The following is a 19,493-nucleotide window of genomic DNA, read 5'->3' on the forward strand; positions in this document are numbered from 1 at the left end:
AGGTAGATAGACATGACCTCCCAACTTGGTGTCATCTGCAAACTCACTGAGGGTACACTCAATCCCCTCATCTAGATCATGAGTAAAGATATTAAACAAGATGGGCCCCAGCACCAACCCCTGGGAGACACCAGCTGGACTTAACTCCATTAACTACTACCCACTGGGCACGGCCCTCTAGCCAGTTCTTTATCCAGAGGAGAAAATGGATATGGGTTCAGTAAACATCTCTTGTAATAATGTGCTTGTCTCATTTTACACAACATTTTCTCTTCCCTGATGTGTGGTCAGTTACTAATTTTTGAGAAATGTAAGTTATGACACTTGTTAACTGCACACGTACCTACATGGAAAACAGCCTCAATTCTGTTAAGACACATTCACCTATATGCCTGAAGCACGAGGATAACATCATCATCTCTCCTGTTGCTGAGCACACTTTCAGGAGGTGACAGTCACAATCTAACTCTTCACACATTAACATTCCATCATTTACACAGGAGGTTGCTTTAAGAGTGACCTATTTATTTCCATGGAAACTACAGCAGATACGAAGAGCACAATAACACTATTTGATAGAGAAAATTCTACGCTCTAACATACTACTTTTCAACGGTCACCACCAATAGCAATGCGTTTTTGACAGGAATGCAGGAGTCCCGCATGCCATGCTCATAGAAATCTGCACCAGTGGAGATGACCCACTCTTGCTGTCACCACTGCTGGAGCGCACCACCCACCACCTCACTGTGCTCGCATCCACTGTTTGGTCTCCAGAAACGTTCAGCAAGCGTCAACGAATGTCAACGGGCACCATTTTTTCCTCCACAGGAAGGAGTTCAACGACACACCTTCATTTCAACTGCACTTCCATATCAGCCTGCCCGTCTGCTGCCATCTGTCACACGGCAACAAAACATAACAGGATATTGGTGGGAAGGTTCGACCTCTTCTGCTATACTACCAGCATCCACCTCTGACACTGTGGGCCAAAACAATAAAACAAGGCATTACATCCTGAGCAGTCCTCATAAAATGATAATCAACAAGCCCATTTGAGTACAGCTGTTACCTCTGAATCATAAACGTAAAGTTGTTAGAGCTAGTACCTGCAAAGCAAAAGAAAAAAGAACTCTCTCTCTCAAAAAAAAAAAGGCAACTCACTAGCAAGAATGCTGAGCGTTAGACTTAATTTCTCAACAAAACATTTCACACAATTCCCCTAAGGTCTACCATTATTCCTACCTTTTCTTTTGAGGACTTTCAGATTTTTAAGTCTCTCCCAGTTTCGATTTTAGAATGTGAAGCTCAATTCAGAGGTAGCCTATAAAAGCCAGAAAGTTAAGAGCTTTCTAGTTGATTGCCCAAGCATTGCTTTCAAGATTTAAAGATAGCTGTAGCTCTTCACTCACTCACTTTGTGCTCTCAAAGGCATCAGTACAAAGTGAAACTGGAAAACAAAACCACTTACGGAATTTGTTAACAAAATCATTAAAACTGCACAAATCCTTCAAGATGAACAGCAGTATTACAGCAATATTTACAGTGATGTATGAAGCTCAGGTGAGAATACAGGCTTCTGTATTCAAGCTGAAGATTACAGATCAACAACATTTGACTGGGGATTTCCTGATAAATAATCGTGAGATGAAGCAATCACCTCCTTAAACACAGGAACTGCTGAGGCTGTTTAATAGATTTACATTCCATGATCATGATTTAGATGCGTGAACAAAAGTTGCCATCCAGCAGTAAACAGAAGAAACTGACTATGCAATGCACAACCTAGTCCAGAGGAAAACCCAATTCTTGTCACTGCCAAGACCAAGATGAGTAATACTGCCTTAGTTCGTGTTCGCTAGATGGATTATGACAACATTCAGTCCACAACAGACCACAACTTAAAAACATTATGTGAATTTAACTTATCCAAACATGCCACTTAAAGTGGTATCTGGCAGAAAGTGCATGCCTTAGGAAAAATGTTTGAGAAGATCAATATCAGAACAGAGCTCTAGAAGACAGAGAAGACTACTTACACATGCTTGCATCAGTTTGCTTCCTATATTCTCCTCTAGACCACAGACCTCAAAAATCAGCAGCAACTACCACATGGGCTCATGCCTGTTATCCAGTGAGAGTGTAAAGAAAGAAAATGAGAGTCTCAGTGAACATGGGAGTAACAGTACAGCTCTTCATTAAGTTCCCTATTATGCAACTAAAGTACCTGTACCTAGACTTGTCCTTCAGTCTGAGGCATGCCTCTGGCCTGCACAATAACCAATGGCCCTGAATCACTCTACCAGGAAAACTCACATTGCACCTGCACAGAGATCTGGGAGTTGTCTCCATAGGTGGCCCAAGTTTCCAAATTTAATTGGAATGAGTTTCTGTTTTAAGGTTAGATGTTCAACAGGAAAAAGAACAATACACTCAGAGTGGAAATCTGTTTCCTTTGGTTTTCTATTAAACTTAGTTTACACAAACATTGTCTAAATTCATTTACAATAAAAGGGAGAAAGCTTTCAGTTTCCACTGGCAACTTTCTTTATTATTTATTCTTAAGAGGCCCTTCTCTAGGGGAAAACACTAGGCAAAAAATACTTAGGTCGTTCCAAAAGTAATGCCTCCTACTTATTTCCATCAAAACTACAATAGCTACAAAGAACACAATAACACTACTTGATAGAGCAAAATTATCAGCTACAAAACACTACTTTTCAACACAGTCACCACCATCAGTTCCGCATTTCCGTCAGCCATGAACAGGAGCCTGCATGCCTGACTTGTCAATATCTGCACCAGAGGGGGTGACCCACTGTCACCACTGCTGAAACACACAGAACAACCACCACCTCACTGTGCTCACATGCACTGTTTGGTCTCCAGAAGTCTTCAACAACTGGAAAAGAATGTCAATAGGTGCCATTTTTTTCTGCACAGAGGAATTCAATGACATTCTTCTGTGTCATACGCACTTACATTAGACATCGTTTCATCAGACTGCCCCTCTGCTGCCACCTGTCACAAGGCTACAAAACGTAACAGGATTGATAGGAAGGTTCAGTCTTTGCTGCTGTCCCATCAACATCCACCTCTGACATGATGGACCAAAATCATAAAACAAGGTATTTCATTCAGAGCAGTTCTTGTAAATGAAGCCTAAAACACAATTAAAAAAATGTTACAGTTTTGGTCTACTGAATCAAGTAAGATATTCCAAGAAAATATAATGTTCATGGAATGAAGTACTATAACTGTATAACTAAGTCTGTAGCCCTGTATACTGGAGCCAGAAAACACCTAAATAGAGAATATGTAGGGAAAGCACATAGTAGTTTGATGGTGTGTAAGACCTTACACATCACTAAGTTAACATAAAGGCAGCAAGAGGCCCCAGAATCACAATGTGGGAACTTGGAGAAGAGAAGGCTCCACAGAGACCTCACTGTGGCCTTCCACAATGAAGGGAGCATATAAACAGGAGGGGGAATGATTGTTCACGAGGGTGGATAGCGATAGGACATGGGGGAACGGTTTTAAACTGAGACGGGGGGGTTTAAGTTAGGTATTAGGAGGAAGTTTTTCCACACAGAGGGTGGTGATGCACTGGAACAGATTGGCCAAGGAGGTTGTGGATGCCCCATCCCTGGAGGTATTCAAGGCCAGGCTGGATGTGGCTCTGGACAGCCTGGTCTAGTGGTTGGCAACCCTGCACTCAGCAGGGGGGTTGAGACTAGATGATCTTTGAGGTCCTTTTCAACCGAGGCCATTCTATGATTCTATGATTCTGTGCCAAGAACGAACAGTAACTGAATTGACAAACCAGAGTAAATATTTACCAGTTCTATAATCAGAAGTGGCAGTAACTAAACCACTAACTTGACATTAGCGTACCTATTTTGGCTAAACACTAAATGCATCACTAGAGCAGATGTCTCCTCCCACTTGGTGGACTGCAAGGAGGGAGAGTCTTCGGAATCCTTCAAATAGTGCACTCCCTGCTTGACAGGGATCGTTTCTGCAATGTAGTCAGGCAATGCTTCAGAGGAACAATACAAAATAGTTTATTGAGCTTTCTAACAACAATTAATCAACTATTGCAAGACAAAATTATGCAACTTCAGAACAATAATTAGTAGGCATTACAGATAAGGGTACTTGGCATAGGTGTTATTTCCTTGTCAACTACTCTAAGGCAAATTTATGCAACAGCTACTAAAGAAAGTAGGAATGTTATCTTTCATTATGTCCACCACACTGTAACCAAGGCATCCCAACTCATTCCCTCAAATTATACACACAGGGTCAGAAAGCAGCTACTCATGCTAACATAGACTCCTCAAGCCTTCAGTACAGAACCTGGAAAAGATGTGGCTTGGCAACTGGGCTTACGCAAGTCTTTGCATGCCTTAGTATTAAATTCTAGCTTAAGCTGGATTTATCAAATGAAGTTTAACCCAGCACTACTGGATTTACTCTCATTTTGATCCAGATAATTGTACCACTGATTGATATTTGTTAGTCACATACTCAAAACAATAGTCAAATAGGATTTCCTTTCAACCTAAACAATTGTGCTATCAATTTATTGTTACTGTAACTTCATTTTGAGATGCACATTTATGTCTCTAAAGCTGTTGTTCTTATATCTGTTACTACAACCCCATCTGTAACTCAGCCAAGCTACCCTCGCGCTCTGGTGTCAGAATGTTAGAAACACTCAAAATCAAAGATTTCTGCTCAAAGATCTTAGTGATAGCAGTAAAGTTTATTCATTATTGCAATAATGGGCACACACCCTCTATTGGCAAGGGAGAAATTGCACGCCTAGTCAGTAAATTCATCCATTAAATACCCTAGACCTGACACAGGTGGACACTCTCCTGGCGCTCATTGGTCAAGCGTCTCAGGCTCACAATCTTCCCAACACTGTTGCTATGATACATCTCCATATAAGGACTACTACCAAACTGTTGTCTTTTGGTATGCTTTGTACTTTGAAATATCTCCAACATTTCAGAATTAGCACATCCACTCTGCTTTGTACCTTGATAGGAGGAGAAGATATTTCAAAGTCAGCATATTTGTCTTGTTTGCATTTTGGTAGGGAGGCAATACTTCAAAGTTGGTACATCTGTTCTGTCCTGTACTTGACTCTCCCCATACTGTCCTAGGCTCTCCCCATCCTGCATATCTTCCTTATCTTCTGAGACAGAACATCCCATCCTCAACTTCACCCTGTTCATCAGCTTTTAACTGTTTCATCAGCAGGTTATAAGTTCAGTAAGGGCCTACACTACACACAGAACAACTGTTTCATCAGAAGGTTATAAGTTCAGTAAGAGCCCATACTACATATAGAGAATACTGGAAATTTCCTCTGCAAAAACACAATCTACCTCTCACAAGAAGGGTGCAGCACAAAGCATTGTCACTGACCCTGACTGTTTCAGAAGCTTGCTCTGCTTGTGGGCACCAGATTGTTTATGTAAGGAAGTAGCTCTTCCCTTTCCTTTGCTATTTTGATTACAGGAAGTCAGAAAGAAATATGAAAAAAAAATATGAAGAGAAAGTTATTCTGCCTATTTGTTTTAGAAATACTGAGTTCCATTTCAGTGTAGCTGAAGGCTCATGTTGTCATTCCAACAGAAAGGATTATCTCAAATCTAGTGGGACATTCTGTATGCAATTGATAAGATTCCCACCAACACCCATGTTAGAAGCCTTGAAGATATTCTGGAGTATTAAGAGCACCACACAGTTGCCCTAGTGGTAGGATGCACCCAGGAGAAACTTGAGAGGTAGCCACAAGCTGCAGGGAAGGGAGTTTCTGAAACAAAATTCTTCTGAACTGTGGGTGATAAATACACGACTTGCAGAGCATGTGTAAATAACAATAACGTGAATAGTACAGCTGACCATCAATGTGTTAAACTAACAGAATAACTCTGTAGAGATTTCCAAGGGAAGCACTTGGTATAACTGAGTGAGCAAATCTTTCCCAATAGGTGTTGTTACGGGAGCAGAAAAAGACTCAGCCCACTGACTGATAACAGAAGTCAGCAATGCTATCTTCCCTCCCATTTCTCCCCTTTTTTTATACTATTTCCTTACTTTCAGGTGGAGCTTGAGCAACCCCACACAAACATACCTTTGGTTTGTAAAGTTTACTCAGTCATTATGTTTTTGATAGAGAGGTGGAAAACTGATGGAGAGCAATAAGAAGTAAGGAAACTTCACCATCTTGAGGTTTGTGCTGTTACTATATCCCTCAACTGTAATTTCATCCACTACTTTATGCTCTGTTAGGCCCGTTGGTGCAACACTGACATTCTGGAACCACTAGGCTATTAAGTTTTCTTCTGCAAGTAACTCTTTCATCTCATAACTCCAGCAGAAGAAAACTTGGTTCTGCTTCAGTAGAAAATTTTCTGTTCCGCTGCCCATTCCATTATACATCTCAGTACAGGAAATTATTCCATTCAATTCCATTATTTCCACATATCATGCAGTGAAGCAGTAAGGCAGCGTAATCAAGCCATTCACAATATTTGCAAGTTCTTATTCATTATAAAGAGCTTTCTCTAACTGTAAGAAACACTAAGAATCAATAATTCCTTGTCAGGCAATGATCTTTGCAAAGCAGCAGAAGTTGTTCATTACTGCAGTAATGGGCACACACCCCCTTATGGCAAGGGAAAAAATCGCCTGCCTTACCACTGAAATCCACTCCATTCAATACCATCACTCGGTGCAGGTGATACCTCTCCTGTTGCTCATTGCTTGAGCGCATCAGGCTCACGATCTTCCTGACGTGTTTGCTAAAATATTTTTCCATATACAATTTATCACCTGCCTGTTGTTCTTTCATCTCTCAAGGGGAACAAGAGAACAATGCATACTAGGCCCACTCCTTGTTTCCTGTTTTGCAAGGAGAACATGAAGACAATGCATATTGAATCCACCTGCAGTTCCCCCTTTGTCAAGGGGAACAGGAGGACAATGAATGCTTGACTCTCCCTCTCCATCACCTTAGCTAGACTCGATTCCTTCCCACCTGGTCTAGGTGTTTTGACAACCAAGCTACTTGGCAAACTCCCTCTACCCTGTACAAAGCTATGCTTCAATGATTCGTTGTGAACAACAACCCTTGCAGCCATTTTGTAAGAAAGTTCAGCAGAAGTCTATACCTTCGTGTTAGAACTGTTCTACTGCAAAAACAGTCTACTTCTCAAATAACTGGACGAAAACCCAAAATAACTCGTTCATTTCAACACCAGCCATTCCAATTTCAGTTTTTTCTCACCTATCCTGGCGAGAGTTCAGCACAAGCTCCAAGAACTGAAAGGACAATGTTCACCTGCAGGACCACACACCTTCATGTCCCCATTCATGCTTCTAGACTTACAGCAGCCATTCTCAGTTAATGGAAAGCATTTACCAGGAATTCAGTACTCGCTTGACATTCAGTAGACTAGCAAGATTAGAGCAGCTTGGCAGTACTGTTCTTGTGGTACAAGATTGTCTAAGACTTATAAGGAATGCACTGTCTCAAATCAACATGAGAGATCAACAGCAACCCTTCGTGGACAGTATTACATTTGAAAGCATTCCTTCGGACAGAGCCAGAAGCTGTTTGCTTTTGAATGGGAAGGCCCGAGAATGTTTTCTGGCTGAAGACTTGGCTTGGGAGCAAGTATTTTCAGCTTACCTACTTACCTTCAGAAAGGCTCAGGTAGACAGAGATCTCCACCAAGATACCCTTGCCTCCACTGCCAACCCTTAAGTGAGGTCTGGGAAGAGGTGGATCCTGGCTCCACCCCTTCTGGTCACTCAGGTACATTGCTTGCACCTGAGCTCCCCTGGGTTGGTCCTGCCTTCCTAACAGATGCTCAATCACTGGTTCAGGCCATGACTCAGCATTTCCGCTACACACACACTGAATTAGATTCTTTCTCCCCGTCTCCCTTTGAATTCTTAACATCCTCCATCCATCAGGACTTTTAATCTGACTTTATTCAGTATTATCTGATGTTACTTCCAAGTCATTTTGTTAGCATTCCCCTATCCCTTAAAAAAAACAACCACCACCACCACCCAGATGACATTTCTCAGATGAAGGAGCAGCAGTTATCCTTTTCAAGTCACTTGTCAGAACTATCCTCTTCAAATCATACCATTAGCCTGTAACACATTCCAAGTGCTTTTTAAGGACCACCATCTCCAGCAGCTCTGGGGGGGCGTATCTCAAGCTGTGAGGGTAGGGCCCAGCCTGGAGCCCCCAGCTGTATCTTGGTGATACCAGGCAAAGTACTCACAAACAAGCAACAGTCTTATACAGAAAGAAGAATAGAACCCACCTAACTGGTGAAGGAGCTCTCTGGCTACACAGCACTCCTTCTCACAGAACAACCTAGGCTCAAGAGATGCTCTCCTTTCAGTGGCTGGGCTTTATACGAGCCCAGGGTGGGTAGCTCCACCCTTGATCTACCCCTTCTGGTCTTGTGGGGAGTACAGGTGCAAACAATTTGCCTGTGCTCCCTAGGCCAGCCACATTTCTTCACCAGGTGCTCAATCACCATTCAAGCCGCAACCAAACAGTTCCTCTACACCCCCAAACACCAGCACAGACCCTCTGTCTATCCCATTCCCCTACCTGGACCAATGCCCCCTGCTAGTCTAGCTCCAAGCAGGCAAGTTCTATCCACACACACCACGTCTGGGGAAGGCATCTCCTCCACAGACATACACAGCCCCACAGCTATCAAGTATGTATAAACAAAGGAAACAAAGGGTGGTACCTACTGGGGGGGATGAGTGTGTGGTATGTGAACTGAGAATGTTGTCCCCAAGTACCTTAACTAATGGGAAAAGCGGGAGGGCTCACTATAGCATTGGAGTACAGAGATAAAAAGAGGCTGTGACATCTAGCAAGTTGAGGAACTCCCCAGGAGTATGCCCTAATGGACTCTACTTGAATAAAGAAAGCTAAAGACTCTCTTCTGTCTCTCTTTGGGATAATCAAGCAAGCCTATTTGAGCAAGAAATTTTCCTGACATCACGCACATGCCAGGGATAGAGAGTGAGAGTTAAGAAAGGATTTCTAAGAAGACAGGACAAGCTGAGCTCAGTCAGACAGACGTCCTGACCAGACAGTGGCCCTCTTTATGCCCCATTGCATTAAACGACTACGTAATCTGGCAGAAAATAAACCCCCTTGTGTTCCAGCTTGTCCTTATGTATCAGGCAGGCTGGAGGCGGATGAGTGATGCCCAATCCAGCACTAGAAGTCTGGTTATATATGAACTATCAAAATTACAGATTCACAAATAGCACTCTGCCCAATGCGTCTAGCGGCACCCAAAAGGGCTCTCAGAACCAACCTCAGGGAATTCGTCCACACCCAAAGAGAAAACTCACAGTTAGATTAGTTAACAGTGAAGTTTATTTAAGCAAGAGATTGCAGGTCCTTTTGGATTGCTAGTGATAAATGTACTGCGAAGCATGTGAGGTTAACCGTGAACATTAATAATATGGCCTGGCCACAAGCGCATTTGGTCATAAGAACAGCTCTATAGAGATCTTTAAGTTCCCCAGGAAAGCACTCAGTATGACCAAGTATGTGAATCTTACCCAGTATGCATCTCTATGGGGAGGAAATAAGAGGCTCAACTCATCCATTGCTCCCAGAAGTCGTCCGTGCTTAACATCCAAAGGTGTCTTCCCTGACATACCCCTCTCTTTTTTTACACTATTTCCTATTATACAGGTGGACCTTCGTAGAATCACAGAATGGCATGGACTGGAAGGGACCTCAGGGATCATAAGGCTCCAATTCCCCCCTCCCCCCCACAGGCAGGGCTGCCAACCACTAGATCAAGTACTAGATCAGACTTCCGAGGGCTCCATGCAACTGGGCCTTGGAACACCTCCAGCACGGGGCACCCACAGCCTCTCTGGGCAACCTGTTCCAGCACCTCACCACTTGGCTCAGAGAAAAATTTCCCCCAAGATCTAATCTAAATCTTCCCTCCTTTAATTTAAAACCATTCCCCTTTGTTATATCACTGTCAACCAGTGTAAAAAGCTGATTTCTCTCCTGTCTATAATCTCCCTTTAAATACTGGAAGACAGTAATGAATGAGGTCTTCTCGCAGCCTTCTGTTATCCAGACTGAACAAACCCAGCTCCTTCAGCCTGTCTTCACAGGAAAGGTGCTCCAGCCCTCTGATCATCTTCACGGCCCTAACGTGACTTTGAGGGACTCCAGTAATACATACCTTTGTTATGAATGGTTTAAAATTATGTAACTTTGCTTTTAAAGGTACAGACTAAAAAATTCAGAGCGTGAGCTCACTGAGGGGTGGTCACACCTTGGAGGCAAGTAGCTTTCGGGAAGGAGACGTGTTTTTGTGTTATGAAGAAGTTATAACTAGCAAAGTTCACCCAAACTATGGTATTTTGTCAAAGAATGACAGACTATTGGCTCAGGGTAATAAATACGTGGCTTATCAGTTCTGCAGTACCATCAAGTTCCCATCCTGGCAGTGGTACCACAGAGCCTGGACACAGTGTCTCCACTCTGCTCCACCCTTCATGCCGATTCTCTTCAAGTCAGCACATCAAGCCCTCCTGACGTTGCCAGCATCTGATATCGCCTAGGGAAATTCTGCGGAATGGATTTCTTGCATACCAGTCACACTCTGCTTTTGTAGCTTTCCTTAATGCATGAACAATGCTGCAACTTTAATTTCCAAGTCTAGCAATTATTCCACTGCCACCTTCTACCTATCCTTCTCATTCATCCTCCCCAGTTCCTGCACATCCTTTATCAGATGGCATAGATCCATCATCCTCTTCCTCCTCCCACATCCAGAGCTCCCAGGTCTGCATTCTTATCCATGAAGAAGCCTAGCCTGGCTCTGCCAACAGTTTTCTGATAGCTGGTCTGTTCCCCTTACGCTTGTCTGTCAGGATTGTGTCTACGTTTTGTTTCTTGCTTCCCCGTTTCCTTTCTAGTCCCGCTTGACAAGGTCCCTGATCAGACAATCCTGTCAAAATAAACATTCTTACATTCATCCAGATGCTACAGAATCACACCTCATAACACTGCCTCAATAGTCATGGGCATTATGGTCAGTCAGAAGGGAAGCAAGAAATAGACCATTCTTCTCACCAAGAACAAGATAATAGATAAATGCTGTACCATACAGCAATGGAATAGTTAGATACAGCAAAATCTACTTTTGTCCTAACAAGCTGTTTTGCCAAGAGATGGAGTCAGCACAAAGGACACAGACACCAAGTTAAAGAAGTGCATTTATCTTTACTCATGTTTAAAGCAATAAAATAATAAGTGAAATAATACAGCAAGAATAAAATAAAACAAGGTAATGCACCTAATCATTACTACATAAGATTAACTACAGTGATTAAGAAAGATGCATCATCAGCTGCCCTAATATTTTACCAGCATCCACATCTGCAGTCCCTGGGGAGCCCCGGTTACAGCGAGGATTTGGAGAACCGTTCCCAGCAACTGGGAGGTCCTATGCAGCACATCCACTCATAGGTGAGGTCTCTAAAGTCACTGTAAGGGAGTCCAGCTTTTATATAACTGAAAAACCATGCTTACATAACTTCAAGTGCAGAAACATCAGATTTCATCCTCCTTTTGGATTCCACCCAAAGCCTGGCCGGGCTCAAAGAGGAACCGAGGGAGTTTCCCTACTGATTTGGGCTTTAACCACATATTTCTCAACAATGTCAGATGTCTGGTTTCATGGCCTTGCAACATGCCCCTAAATAAAGAAAGATCCACTATCGGTTACTGTTACACAACAAGCATTACATCAGACCTTTATAAATTGACATCAAAATATATATTCATATTAAAACAGCAAAATAAATAAATATTGCATTGCATGTGTGGTATAGTGTTTGGTTTTGAGGTTCGTCTAGAGGTCAGCTTTGGTTCAGGGCCTATTCTTCAGGCCCCAGTACCTCAGAAGCATCTAAACCGAGCTCAACAGGATTATTCTCCAAGAAAATTTTCTGCAAGCACCATGGACTCCAGGCATTTGGAACAGCCGTGGTTCAAAAGGAGTTTTAAAATTCTAGCTCTCCACAACACCAAGCAACACACAAACGCTGCCAAAGAGGTCACTGCTGAGAACAGGCGCAAACCCAACCACTTATTGCTTACGCTCCTCAGGGGAAAAGTATGTTCATTCCTGACTAATAGCATTAAGCGTGAGAAAGCAATTTTTAATACAACAATCAGAAGATTTGCAGGAAAAGGCATTAGTAACAGAGATCAGATTCACCGGATGAATTAACATTTCTTACTAGTCTATTCAGAAACCTACAAGTAAAAGATTTTCTAACGGTAGTATCAGACTCTTTAAACAGGAAAGTCCTTGCCTCACAGTACAGATCATGTTTATAATTGAAATGTATACTTATATTACCATACATCTATAGCTCGTGCTCTTCTAGTTGTAATTCTTACTGTGATGAAAGAGGTCAGCTAATGATAAAGCATGAAAAAACATGGGCGGAATAACACTTTGTAGAAAATGCCTACACTCCCACGGCACAGTTGCAGACTCCTACATAGCATCACACTGTATGACAGCAACCTTGAAACGTGCTTTGAACTCTGAAAGCTTTCCAACTTCCAAGGCACATCCAAAGAACAGCCTTGCACCTCCAGTAGCTGCAGGCAACTCCATTTTGAAGTACTGCTCTGAAATCATTCAACATCTAACGACCGCTAATTGGAGAAAAGTTCGTAATCAACATACGGGATAAGTTAATTGAATTTCAGTCAAACAATACTAACCTTTCAAAAGCACATAACATGCTCTTTGGCATACCTGCAATTTATGCAGACCATTTATACAAGCAGTGAGGCACCTTATGAGTTTTAAGATCACAGGAATGATCTTGAATAAGGAGTAAGTATAGCCATGACAATATCTTTCCTCCCTACTCATTTGTAAAGCTTGCCATATGCTGTAATTTACATGACTGTCAACTATTCCACTTAATAAATGGTCTTTCTTGCAGTACCCCCAAGTAATAAACCTCACTGCCTTTTCAGTTGTTTTACACTTTCATTGCTCTCTGCAATTCTGAGACTGTTGATAACTCGCGTCTGCTTAACTATGTGAGTCATAAATAATAGAGTTCTAGAACAGTGTCTATCAATCAAGTGAAAGAAAAAGCAAAAACCCACTCCCTGTCAGCAGTAGGAAAGTACTGCAGTCCTTTGAAAAACTGTGAAAAACAGAAACAGTTCTAGTAGCTGGGGAATAATTGCTACAGAGATTTAGAAATTAAGGTACAGCACTGTTCACAGAGGTACAGAAGCAGTTGGTACGTACGGAATCCACTAAATGGCACAGAGGGCGGTAGTCAAGTTCTGTGATCCATACTAGGTCCTTTGGCAACCCTTGGTGTTGGCAACATGAGGAGAACCTGATGTTCTGACTCTTCGAGGAGCAATGCCAGGATGGGAACTTGGTGGTACTAAGGTACTGAAAAGCTGCACATTTGCTACCCTGGGCCAACAGTCTGTCATTCTTTGACAAAATACCACCCTTTTGGTGAACTTTGCTCAGCGTAACCTCATTATAATACCAAAACACTGCCACCCAAAACCTACCTGCCTCCAAGCTATGACCACCCCTACATTCTAAATTTTTTGTCCTATACCTTTAAAAGTGAGGTGACAGAATTGTTTGCCATTCATAATCAAAGGTGTGTATGACTACAGCTCCTCAAGCTCCACCTGAAAAATAAGAAATAGTATAAAAATGGCTTAAGATGAGGGGAGTGTCACGGAAGGTACTATCACAGACAAGTTGGGAGAATACCTGTGACTTCTGAGATCAGTTGATGGCCTGAGCTTCTCACTCCCCACACAGGGACGCCTACTGGGTAAGAGTCACACACTCAGTTATACAGAGAGCTTCCCCAGGAAACTCAGAAATCTCCATAGCGTTGTTTTTATAACTGAATCTGCTTGTGGCCAGGTTGTATTATTCCTTGGTTAACCTCAAAAGCTTTGCAGACAGCGCATTTATCACCAGCAATCCAAAAGAATCTCTGCCCCGTTGCTTTAATAAGCTGCACTGTTCACTAATTCAGCCATCAGAGTCGTCAGTCTGGGCACGGCCCAAATTCCTTCAGCGTGGCCATGGGAATCCATTTGAACACAATACATTGCTTCTGTGAAACTAATATATCCATGCCTGGTTTGACGGAATTGGCTGCAATTTGGACCAAGTTCTCAAGGTGCTCAGAGATTTTTAGTTTCTCTTTAATGAAATTTTACTTTTCCCGTGCTTCATCTTTGAAAACAGTTGTTCACAAATGTACATACTACCACAAAGTGATGACATGAATAAGGAGTGATCGTGAAGTGAGGGATATCCCTCTCTGGTAAGACAGGTCTGGTAAAGAGATATGATCCAATTTTTATTTGAGTTGACCATCAAATTGTAACTCTACACCTTCCATTTGAAAACTCACAGATAACATATTCATGTCCACTGAAAATGGAGTCACAAACAAACCACAACATTGATGATTATTTTTTTTTTTTAATTTTGAAACCTATTCTCAAATTCCTGTATCAAAAGGAAAAGCATGGCTGTACATTTCTTGCTGCTCACAGGACTGTGTTTAGCCAGCGTATAAGAAAGCATAACATTATTTGCCATAACTACAGCTTTGCCATAATTTAAGCTTCATTTCAACCACTGCTATGGTTTGAAATATAGCACAAATAAATCGATTTTCATCTCAAAGATGCATGTTTGACTCGCTGAAATGTGCAATCAAATCCAATGAAAAAAAAACATAATGCACATTATTTAGCACCTTTTGTGAGCTTTTTGAGATGCTGAAAATTACAAAGTTTGTCAGCATTACAGAAGTATTCTGGATATTTCTTCTGCAGTGAACATGTTAACTTATTAAATCACTTTACCAAATAACTCAAGCACATGCATAATAATTAAATAAGAAAACATTTGTGTTTGCTTAACAACAAAAACCACACAACTTCATGTGAGAAGTAGACTGTGTTTTTGCAGTAGAACAATTCTAACACAAAGGTATAGGCTTCTGCTGAACCTTCTTACAAAGTGGCTGCAATGGTTGCTGTTCACAACGAATCATTGAAGCATAGCTTTGTACAGGGTAGAGGGAGTTTGCCAAGTAGCTTGGTTGTCAAAACACCTAGACCAGGTGGGAAGGAATCGAGTCTAGCTAAGGTGATGGAGAGGGAGAGTCAAGCATTCATCGTCCTCCTGTTCCCCTTGACAAAGGGGGAACTGCAGGTGGATTCAATATGCATTGTCTTCATGTTCTCCTTGCAAAACAGGAAACAAGGAGTGGGCCTAGTATGCATTGTTCTCTTGTTCCCCTTGGGAGATGAAAGAACAACAGGTGGGTGATAAATTGTATATGGAAAAATATTTTAGCAAACACGTCAGGAAGATCGTGAGCCTGATGCGCTCAAGCAATGAGCAACAGGAGAGGTATCACCTGCACCGAGTGATGGTATTGAATGGAGTGGATTTCAGTGGTAAGGCAGGCGATTTTTCCCTTGCCATAAGGGGGTGTGTGCCCATTACTGCAGTAATGAACAACTTCTGCTGCTTTGCAAAGATCATTGCCTGACAAGGAATTATTGATTCTTAGTGTTTCTTACATTCATAAGCATACACATGCATGGTAGGTTGAAATCTAATTATCGGCAATCACTGCATTTCAGTCACCAAGTGGCACAAGGGAATTTAAGACATAATACAGGCCAGTTTTGATTGGACTGAGTATGTGTCACAGGTGCAAGAAGAGGAGTTAGCACCATGTCCCCCGCTCCACTGTCACCTATGCAGTCCATGCTCAGGCTACGCACAGTCAATTCATGAAAAAAATATCACTAAAATCACATAATAACGTTAAAAGTTTACAATCTTGTGAGGCCACATTACCAGTTATCCAGGACTGCACGCAGCCCGCAGGTTATACATGCCTACTCTTCAGCTTTTCACAAATCCTCATAATTGATCTTAACAATGCAAGAGGAAATGAACAATTACAGGAATTAAGACATCTGAATAGCACCTGTCTCTCCCCAGGCTTCTGCTCCCTTAACTCCTATTTTGCCATCTTCTACCTTCCCTCTTGGTTCCTTTTAAAATAGGGGGCAGAGAATATTAATCTCCCTCTAGTACTCACTTATTTACTATTAGTCATCAACAAGGAGAAGAAGGATTCCACATCAAACCAACAGGTCAAGCAGGTCAATTACTGTATTGACTGAGACCAGGAGAGGCCACCATCACCAAGACAGAGATACACATCAACAAATGGATACGTTGCTATGTTTGCAACAAATGAAACTAAGCACAATCTATGGGACCACTTCCCATGTTTGCAGTCTGCAGCCAAAAGCAGGACCCAGGTAGTGGTTTGGAAGGCTGCAGCAAGCAGTTCAGGTGGGCACTCTACTGGAGAAAACTGAGCTGGCACAACAGTCCCCATCTGATTGCTTTTCCTCACAGAAAAGGTAAATATAAAAGCAATAGTTTAAATTTTAGAAACAAAAATTATTTCAGTACCAGAAGATGTTTGTAGAAACTATTTAAGGCAAAGAACTTGCTGGCTTTTTAAAAGCCACTGTTTGAAGGATTGCTTCCAACAGATAAAATCATTTTATGAATCTACAAGCACTGCAGCTGAAGAGTGGTAGGAAGGCGGAGGGGAGAGAAGAGTGGAAAACCATTAGGCAGTAAAATGAGCCAAAATAAAAGCTTCTCTAAAATCCTGGCAGATCAATGAACTAGAGGAAGCTCTAGCTACCATCAAGCAGAAAAGCAAAACACTTCATAGTACTCTTGATACAAAGTACATGGTGATGTTTTTCTATTGAAACATCAGATCATGTTTTTGTGAAAAAATATAAATTTTTTTCTATGTTTGCTGTTCAAGCTTGAATGTACCAGCTGCAAAAACTGCCTTCTGCTCTTTACCTTTGAAGTACCACAATTTGCTTCAGTGAGCTGCATGAATACAGTGAATTGACAGCTCCTGATAAATAGCTTTAGGACCAACTTTGTTCGTTTTTAAGGCTTTGTTTTGTTACTCAGATGAATGTCTAAACTGGCAGGAGTACTGAGAGTAAAGGATTTTACTTTGTGTATAGTAACCTAAAAGTGATCATTAACACCACTTTGCTTTCTCTGCCAGGAATGACTATCCACATGTTTTAACACTAGCTAGATAACTCAAGAACATCAGGTGATAAGAGATAAAGAAGCATTTGTTACTCGCCACAACTTTTATTCTTCCCACAGTTCTGAGATGCAAGAGCTAGAAAATATTTACCAGGAGGCACTATGAGTTGGGTTTGTTTTCTTTTACTTTCAGTCTTCCCAGGAGGCTAGTTAAGAGCAGGAAAAAGCCCAGCATTACCACAGAGCTCCTAGAAAGAGGCAGCTGCATAACAACTTCTAGGAAAAATGATCCCCAGCATTCCTATGGGCTTCAGAAACGCATGCTCTAGTTGATGCCTTCAGTTCTCACCACTATCTAGAGGCTTCCAGGAGCATACAGAGAAACCTCACAGAGTTAGCGCTGTAAGGGTACCAGCCTTTTCTCCACGTTTCCCCTTGCCTTTGCAGACGGAGTATGTCAGATGTTACGGAACACCCCAAGTTGGAAGAGACCCACTAGACCACCGAGTCCAACCCCCGGCTCCACATAGCACCACCGAAAATCCAAACCCTCTGTCTGAAAGCGGTATCCCAGTGCCCCTTGAACTCTGGCAGTTGGGGCCGTGCCCACCGCCCCAGGCAGCCTGTTCCATGCGCACTGCCCTCTGGTGCAGAACCTGTCCCTAACCCCCAGCTGCCCCTCCTCGTATCTACCTCCCGTCTCCCGGACTAGCACATCCTGCAGAGAAAGCCGCTAAACAAACTTCTGCCTGAGGGGATGATGGAGGAGGGTTCTTCAGGAGGCAAACAGAAAAGCAAGCTTGCAGACTTCCTTGTGCTCGCCCAGCCTCCAGCCAGACGCTGGACCAATTCTAACCGTCCCTGCGAGACGATCGCTAAGCTGTTTGGGGCCCGCCGCGCCCCGTTCCCGCCCGGCCCGCCGCGCTCCACGGCCCCGCGTAGCCCCACGGGCCCCGCCGCCCGGGCCCGGCCCCGCGCAGGAAGGCCGGGCCTCACCGCCACTGCCGCCCTGCCCGCCGCCGCCGCCCGTCCTCACCGAACCCGGCGCCGCGGCGGTGGCTCCGTGAGGAGGTAGAAGCGGAGCCGGAGACAGTTGGGCCCCAGGCCTCGGCGGACGGAGCGAGGCCTCCGCAGCCGGGAGGCAGAGCCGCCGCACCGAGCCAGAGACCGCCCCGGGGCGGGACGGCGCCGGAGCAGGAGGAGGCGGCTACGAGCGGGCCGTAGTCCCCTCGGTGGCCTCCTCGGGTCGCTGTGCTGCAGTGGGAACTCGGCGATTCTCGGCTTCGGTTGTCCTTCCGGGCCGCTCGGGTCTCGGAAGATTACCCCGAGTGCTGAAAAACTCATTTAAATAGGAAAGATAAACGTTTTAAAGGGGAGACAGAGGAGCTCAATCCTTTATCGAACAAAGGGACCGCCCGCTGGGCATACCTCTGTGGGGTCTCTCAAATTATCGGAGAGTACAGTGAGAGTTGAACTGTGCCTCACAATAACCGTAGGCCTTAAGTGTACTGGACAGCTGATGGCTCAAGATACCAAAAATACCAATAATTTGAAGTGAGCAAGGAAAACTACAATAGGAACAAGGCAAGCTAGTATTTATAGTGAGCAAGAACATCTGCATTTTGTGACCAAAAGTTGCCTAAGAGACCACCAAATTGAGGATGTGCAACCAACTCAACTTCAGTCAGATGAAAGAAACCATATGACAAAAGAAAATGGGGAGAGACAAGGTTCCTGGAAAAGGGATGGACATTTTGAGGAAAAGTATGACTATGTCTTAGGCTTCATGGAATTCTAATGAATACATAATACTTTTGGAAATAATGCACGCAGAAGAAAAGGTAGAGAACTGCTTTGGGTGTGAACCCCATTCTCTCTTGAGATACAATAAAGGATACCAGCTGATGGTAATCGATCATTGATTATTATCAGCTATTGGACGTTTAGCTCCATGGAACAACAGCCTCCTTTTGTACCTACTTCCTGACGGCTTTCACCCTCCTCCTTTCCCCAGTGGCTCAAGTATTCCAAGCTTGTGATTTGTGGAATCAAACTGTTATTGATAGAATAATGGACTAAGATTTGAGGTTTCAATTATCAAATTTATTAATTATAATGAGCAAAGAACAAAGAGGCAATGCAGCGCTGGGCGACAAGGGAATCTATGTTCCGCCAATTGCCGCGAGGTTTGAACTAGCATACGGTCCTTTTATACAATTGTCTTCCTGTCGTGGTGTA

The 19,493-nt window shown here is 43.1% G+C and overlaps 1 protein-coding gene across 2 annotated transcripts in view; it reads right to left on the minus strand.

The window, feature by feature from the left end:
- KIAA1551 (KIAA1551 ortholog) overlaps positions 1–18,446 on the minus strand; it is a 28,316-nt gene extending 9,870 nt beyond the window's left edge. Inside the window, exons 1-2 of one of the 2 annotated variants that reach the window (XM_021389064.1) lie at positions 18,292–18,435; positions 2,040–2,124 (exon numbers count right to left, since the gene is read on the minus strand). The gene's annotated coding sequence lies outside the window, so the exon portion shown is untranslated. Of the gene's footprint in view, positions 1–2,039; positions 2,125–18,291 lie in introns of both variants that reach the window. The other variant, XM_021389060.1, reaches the window with a different exon arrangement.

Source organism: Numida meleagris, chromosome 1 (genome assembly GCF_002078875.1).
Source record: "Numida meleagris isolate 19003 breed g44 Domestic line chromosome 1, NumMel1.0, whole genome shotgun sequence".
Lineage (NCBI taxonomy): Eukaryota > Metazoa > Chordata > Aves > Galliformes > Numididae > Numida > Numida meleagris.